At 36.6% G+C, this 7500-nt stretch overlaps 1 protein-coding gene across 1 annotated transcript in view; it reads right to left on the bottom strand.

Annotated features, from left to right (window-relative positions):
* The window catches only part of RALGDS (ral guanine nucleotide dissociation stimulator), a 1010677-nt gene that overhangs the window by 891395 nt on the left and 111782 nt on the right, over positions 1 to 7500 (bottom strand). The window lies entirely within an intron of this gene.

The following is a 7500-nucleotide window of genomic DNA, read 5'->3' as shown; positions in this document are numbered from 1 at the left end:
CTTTTAATTGACTATCATCGGACCAAGTCCTGCATCACACCTCTCAAAATAGCTTGCAGCAATCCCCACATCTTCTTGCAGTATTGCAATTGCTTTTACATTATACAAATAACCCCATATACTTCTCTTATTATTAGTTTGTTATTAGACATAGTATCATCCTTATCCCATTTCTTATATCCAGTCATCCTCCAACATGCTCATCTGTCAGTAGGAATAGCTTAGTATAATTACTGCAGTCCTTATAACACATGCCACGAATGTCACCATTTTATAATTGCTTAGCTCCACAAATAATTATCACTTTCAACATTAGGATTTAACTCTATGTATCTGATAAACTTTTATCCCTTGCCAGCTTGTGCCTTGTACCATCAAAACTATTCTTATGGCTTATTTGTTTATTTAATTGATTTACAGCTTGTTTACCAAGGACCAGTAATCACAAATGTACTATTTTGGTCATAGCCCAGGAATGCCAGTAAAAATCAGGATTACGTTTAATGAGACATAGCAAGAGTATAATGAAAATATACATCTGTTAAATAACATTATCAGGTTCAGAAATGTGAAGACTATATACGGCTGCAATAGACATTATTTACAATAAAGGAAGACAAATCTGATTTAGGAAGTGAAGTGTCTATGTAATATTTATCGCCATGAGTCATCTAACTGGGATTCATAGCACAGCTGAGTGCAGTGAAGGATGTTAGTGTTTGTAAAAACTTGGAAATTAAAATTATATTTTCCTAAGGCTTGAATTCATTTACATCCTTCTGCTGTTATTCCATAATTTTCTTATTTTCATTTTAAAGTTATACCTATATATCCATGACCACAAACATGTCAAACTTCCTGCAAACTATTATCACATGCATGCTGTACTGCCATTTGTTATAATAACTCTATTACCACTGACAGAATACAGTGAAACTTGAATCTCTATTTTACCAGCTCTTCTCTTTTAAGATATTTCACCAATTTTTTTTCTCAGTACCACTGCTTCTAAAACAAAGTCATGCATATCTTTCCTGAACTGTACTACAATTCAAACACCTCAAACTTTCACAATGTTGAATTACCACAGTGTGTTCCAATTCAAACACCTCATACTTCTGTAATGTTGCTTTATCACAGTGTTCTTATTTAAGAATCTCACACTTTTGTAATGTCACATTACTGCTATGTATTCCAATTCCATCACCTCATACTTCTGCAATGTTGCATTACCATGTGTGTTCTGATTCAAGCACCTCAAACTTATGTAATATCACACTATTGTTTTGTATTCCAATTCCACAAGCTCTTATTTCTGTAATGGTGCCTTATCACAGTCTATTCTGATTCAAGCATGTCACACTTCTGTAATGCTACTTTACCACAGCATGTTCTGATTCAAGAACCTCACACTTTGCAGATGATGTTCTAATTACATCAGCAGGATCTAATTCTTCTATGCAGTCTCTATTTGATAAAATGATGAATTTTAAAAGTATTTCTGGTTTAATATTCAATGAAGAAAAAACTAAAATACTACCTATATATACACGAAAAAATATTCTCATTAGTGATTTTACTAAATATGTACCCAATTCAGGTCAGATAACTTATTTAGGTATAATACTATCTAAAGATATTAAATCTATTATATATAATAATTATAATACCTGTTTTCTTAATATACAAAACCTTTTTAATACCTGGAATAATATGTTTTTTCTATGAAGGGGAGACTTACAATTATTAAAATGATAATATTCCCCAAGATTTTATACTTAATACAATCAATAATACTTCCACCTACAAAAATAATTATCAAGAAACTGAATACACTAATGTTAAATTTCCTATGGGCACCTAATAGACCTAGGATTGCATTAAAGAAACATACTAATAGCTGGTCTCAAGGGGGTATTTCTTTTCCAGACTTTAATTTATATACTATCTCTTCTATTGTAAAAGTTATTACTTTATTAATAGATCAGTCATATATCGCAAAATGGAAAGATTATTGGGAGCTAATTAGTATGCACTTCATGAAAATCTCCTTAACACATAAAAATATGATAGTAAATAACTCCATGTTATGGTTACTAAAGGAATTTTGTACTTCACCTATTACACCTAAACATATGGTTGTTACCCATTAAATATTATTATTAGTTATCGTAACTTTATATTCATGCACCCTAAGTATAGGGAATGGAATTTTATTGTATTTCCTATAATGTATACTCAGGGTATGCTTTTGTCATCTACTTCTGAAGGAACTCATTTAGCTATAAATAATGATCTAAAGTACTGGTATCAGTTGATATCTGATAATAAAGTTAAAAATCTAGATTTCTTAAAACAAGAATTTGATCTAAGAGAAACTTGCTGGTTAGAGGTTCAGACCTTTAGACAACATCTCATTAATAAAATAGATCTAATGTCTATAACAGTTAAAGAATCTATTCCAACACTGATTGATTACTTGATATTAAATTTACAACATAAAGTTTCTGATAAAGGAAACTTTCATACATACATAAAATTATCAGACAAGAAACTTTTTACAGTGTAGATACATACTGGAATTATTTCACTTCTATTAATGGGGACCCACCAAATCAACAAGATAAACAATATATATTGGAATCTGCCTATAGAACTACGTCTTCCATTGTCTGGAAACTTTATACATGGAAATTTTTACATAGATCTTTTTATACACCTTTGATGATTAATAAAATAAATAATAAAGATAATCTATGTAAGAGATGTAATGTAGAAATTAATGCTGACTGGGCTCATATGTTTTATGACTGTATAAAATTGAAAGAATACTGAAAGTCAATTAATGAATTTTTGCAGGCTCTTTTTACAGATAATTTCATTATTTCTAAATCTCTTATATTATTCAACACACCTGTACCTCAAAGTGTTAAAAAGGTTAAGCTTCCCTTGTTATGGTCTATTCTAGCAGTGGCTAGGAAAGTAATAACCAGAAATTGGATTTCAGATACACCTCCTTCGTTCAATGAATTTAAAAATGTTATGAATATAGTGTGCCATATGGAAATAAACACAATTAGGTCAAGAACAGCTAGAAAAACATCTTATTATATTGTATGGGATAATTTACAAAATTTGTTAAAAAAATCCTAATTTCAATAGCATGGTATTTTAGTTTAATTAATTGATCTGATTGTAGTGGATGTCTTTGTAAATATTTTAGTTGTTTTGTAGAATGTTATAATCATATCTATTTTTAATTACTTGTATAAAATTGTTATGATATTTCTCTTGTATGTTAAAACAATAAACCTGTTTTGAAAAAAAAAAAAAACCTCACACTTTCTGTAATGTTACAGTACTGCAGTGTTTTGCAATTCCATTACCAAGGCTTCCATAATGTTGCATTACCACAGTGTGTTCTGATTCAAGTACCTCATTTCTCTGTAATGTTATTTGACCACTTTCTTTCTCAACACCACTGTTTTCTAAACAAAGTCATCAATATGTTTCTTTCACTGTGCTATAATTCAAGCACCTCATACTTGTGTAACACTGAATTACCACAGTGTGTTCTGATGCAAGCACCTCACATTTTTGTAATGTCACATTACTGCAGTGTTTTCCATTTCCACTACCTCACACTTTTGTAATGTTGCTTTTCCACAGTGTGTTCTGATTCAAGCACCTCACACTTCTGTAATGTTGCTTTGCCACAGTGTGTTCTGATTCAAGCACCTCACACTTCTGTAATGTTGCTTTACCACAGTGTGTTCTGATTCAAGCACCCCACACTTCTGTAATGTTATTTTGCCACAGTGTGTTCTGATTCAAGCACCTCACACTTCTGTAATGTTGCTTTGCCACAGTGTGTTCTGATTCAAGCACCTCACACTTCTGTAATGTTGCTTTGCCACAGTGTGTTCTGATTCAAGCACCTCACACTTCTGTAATGTTACTTTGCCACAGTGTGTTCTGATTCAAGCACCTCACACTTCTGTAATGTTGCTTTACCACAGTGTGTTCTGATTCAAGCACCTTACACTTCTGTAATGTTGCTTTGCCACAGTGTGATCTGATTCAAGCACCTTACACATCTGTAATGTTGCTTTGCCACAATGTGTTCTGATTCAAGCACCTCACACTTCTGTAAGGTTGCTTTACCACAGTGTGTTCTAATTCAAGCACCTCACACTTCTGTAACGTTGCTTTGCCACAGTGTGTTCTGATTCAAGCACCTCACACTTCTGTAAGGTTGCTTTGCCACAGTGTGTTCTGATTCAAGCACCTCACACTTCTGTAATGTTGCTTTGCCACAGTGTGTTCTGATTCAAGCACCTCACACTTCTGTAATGTTGCTTTGCCACAGTGTGTTCTGATTCAAGCGCCTCACACTTCTGTAATGTTGTTTTGCCACAGTGTGTTCTGATTCAAGCATCTCACACTTCTGTAATGTTGCTTTGTCACAGTGTGTTCTGATTCAAGCACCTCACACTTCTGTAAGGTTGCTTTACCACAGTGTGTTCTGATTCAAGCACCTCACACTTCTGTAATGTTGCTCTGCCACAGTGTGTTCTGATTTAAGCACCTCACACTTTTGTCAGGTTGCTTTAGCACAGTGTGTTCTGATTCAAGCACATCACACTTCTGTAATGTTGCTTTGCCACAGTATGTTCTGATTCAAGCACCTCACACTTCTGTAATGTTGTTTTACCACAGTGTGTTCTGATTCAAGCACCTCACACTTCTGTAATGTTGCGTTGCCACAGTGTGTTCTGATTCAAGCACCTTATACTTCTGTAATGTTGCTCTACCACAGTGTGTTCTGATTCAAGCACCTCACACTTCCGTAATGTTACTTTGCCACAGTGTGTTCTGATTCAAGCACCTCACACTTCTGTAATGTTGCTTTGCGACAGTGTGTTCTGATTCAAGCAGCTCACACTTCTGTAATGTTTCTTTGCCACAGTGTGTTCTGATTCAAGCACTTCACACTTCTGTAATCTTACTTTGCCACAGTGTGTTCGGATTCAAGCACCTCACACTTCTGTAAGGTTGCTTTACCACAGTGTGTTCTGATTCAAGCACCTCACACTTCTGTAATGTTGCTTTGCCACAGTGTGTTCTGATTCAAGCACCTCACACTTCTGTAATGTTGCTTTACTACAGTGTGTTCTGATTCAAGCACCTCACACTTCTGTAATGTTACTTTGCCACAGTGTGTTCTGATTCAAGCACCTCACACTTCTGTAATGTTACTTTGCCACAGTGTGTTCTGATTCAAGCACCTCACACTTCTGTAATGTTGCTTTGCCACAGTGTGTTCTGATTCAAGCACCTTACACTTCTGTAATGTTGCTTTACCACAGTGTGATCTGATTCAAGCACCTCACACATCTGTAATGTTGCTTTGCCACAGTGTGTTCTGATTCAAGCACCTCACACTTCTGTAAGGTTGCTCTACCACAGTGTGTTCTGATTCAAGCACCTCACACTTCTGTAATGTTGCTTTGCCACAGTGTGTTCTGATTCAAGCACCTCACACTTCTGTAAGGTTGCTTTACCACAGTGTGTTCTGATTCAAGCACCTCACACTTCTGTAATGTTGCTTTGCCACAGTGTGTTCTGATTCAAGCATCTCACACTTCTGTAATGTTGCTTTGCCACAGTGTGTTCTGATTCAAGCGCCTCACACTTCTGTAATGTTGTTTTGCCTCAGTGTGTTTTGATTCAAGCATCTCACACTTCTGTAATGTTGCTTTGTCACAGTATATACTGATTCAAGCACCTCACACTTCTGTAAGGTTGCTTTACCACAGTGTGTTCTGATTCAAGCACCTCACACTTCTGTAATGTTGCTTTGCCACAGTGTGTTCTGATTCAAGCACCTAACACTTCTGTAATATTGCTCTACCACAGTGTGTTCTGATTCAAGCACCTCACACTTCTGTAATGTTGCTTTACCACAGTGTGTTCTGATTCAAGCACCTCACACTTCTGTAAGGTTGCTTTTCCACAGTGTGTTCTATTTCAAGCACATCACACTTCTGTAATGTTGCTTTGCCACAGTGTGTTCTGATTCAACCACCTCACACTTCTGTAAGGTTGCTTTAGCACAGTGTGTTCTGATTCAAGCACCTCACACTTCTGTAATGTTGCTTTGGCACAGTGTGTTCTGATTCAAGCACCTCACACTTCTGTAATGTTGCTTTACCACAGTGTGTTCTGATTCAAGCACCTCACACTTCTGTAATGTTGCTTTGCCACAGTGTGTTCTGATTCAAGCACCTCACACTTCTGTAATGTTGCTCTACCACAGTGTGTTCTGATTCAAGCACGTCACACTTCTGTAATGTTACTTTGCCACAGTGTGTTCTGATTCAAGCACCTCACACTTCTGTAATGTTGCTTTGCGACAGTGTGTTCTGATTCAAGCAGCTCACACTTCTGTAATGTTGCTTTACCACAGTGTGTTTTGATTCAAGCACCTCACACTTCTGTAATGTTGCTTTACCACAGTGTGTTCTGATTCAAGCACTCCACACTTCTGTAATGTTGCTTTGCCACAGTGTGTTCTGATTCAAGCACCTCACACTTCTGTAATGTTGCTTTGCCACAGTGTGTTCTGATTCAAGCACCTCACACTTCTGTAATGTTACTTTGTCACAGTGTGTTCTGATTCAAGCACCTCACACTTCTGTAATGTTACTTTGCCACAGTGTGTTCTGATTCAAGCACCTCACACTTCTGTAATGTTACTTTGCCACAGTGTGTTCTGATTCAAGCACTTCACACTTCTGTAATCTTACTTTGCCACAGTGTGTTCAGATTCAAGCACCTCACACTTCTCTAAGGTTGCTTTACCACAGTGTGTTCTGATTCAAGCACCTCACACTTCTGTAACGTTGCTTTACTACAGTGTGTTCTGAATCAAACACCTCACATTTCTGAAATGTTACTTTGCCACAGTGTGTTCTGATTCAAGCACCTCACACTTCTGTAATGTTGCTTTGCCACAGTGTGTTCTGATTCAAGCACCTCACACTTCTGTAATGTTACTTTGTCACAGTGTGTTCTGATTCAAGCACCTCACACTTCTGTAATGTTACTTTGCCACAGTGTGTTCTGATTCAAGCACCTCACACTTCTGTAATGTTACTTTGCCACAGTGTGTTCTGATTCCAGCACTTCACACTTCTGTAATCTTACTTTGCCACAGTGCGTTCGGATTCAAGCACCTCACACTTCTCTAAGGTTGCTTTACCACAGTGGGTTCTGATTCAAGCACCTCACACTTCTGTAATGTTGCTTTACCACAGTGTGTTCTGAATCAAACCCCTCACACTTCTGTAATGTTACTTTGCCACAGTGTGTTCTGATTCAAGCACCTCACGCTTCTGTAATGTTACTTTGCTACAGTGTATTCTGATTCAAGCACCTCACACTTCTATAATGTTGCTTTGCCACAGTGTGTTCTGATTCAAGCACCTCACACTTCTG

Source organism: Protopterus annectens, chromosome 16.part0, assembly GCF_019279795.1.
Source record: "Protopterus annectens isolate FY-2018-M chromosome 16.part0, PAN1.0, whole genome shotgun sequence".
NCBI lineage: Eukaryota > Metazoa > Chordata > Ceratodontiformes > Protopteridae > Protopterus > Protopterus annectens.
This window is presented reverse-complemented; position numbering and strand designations above follow the sequence as displayed.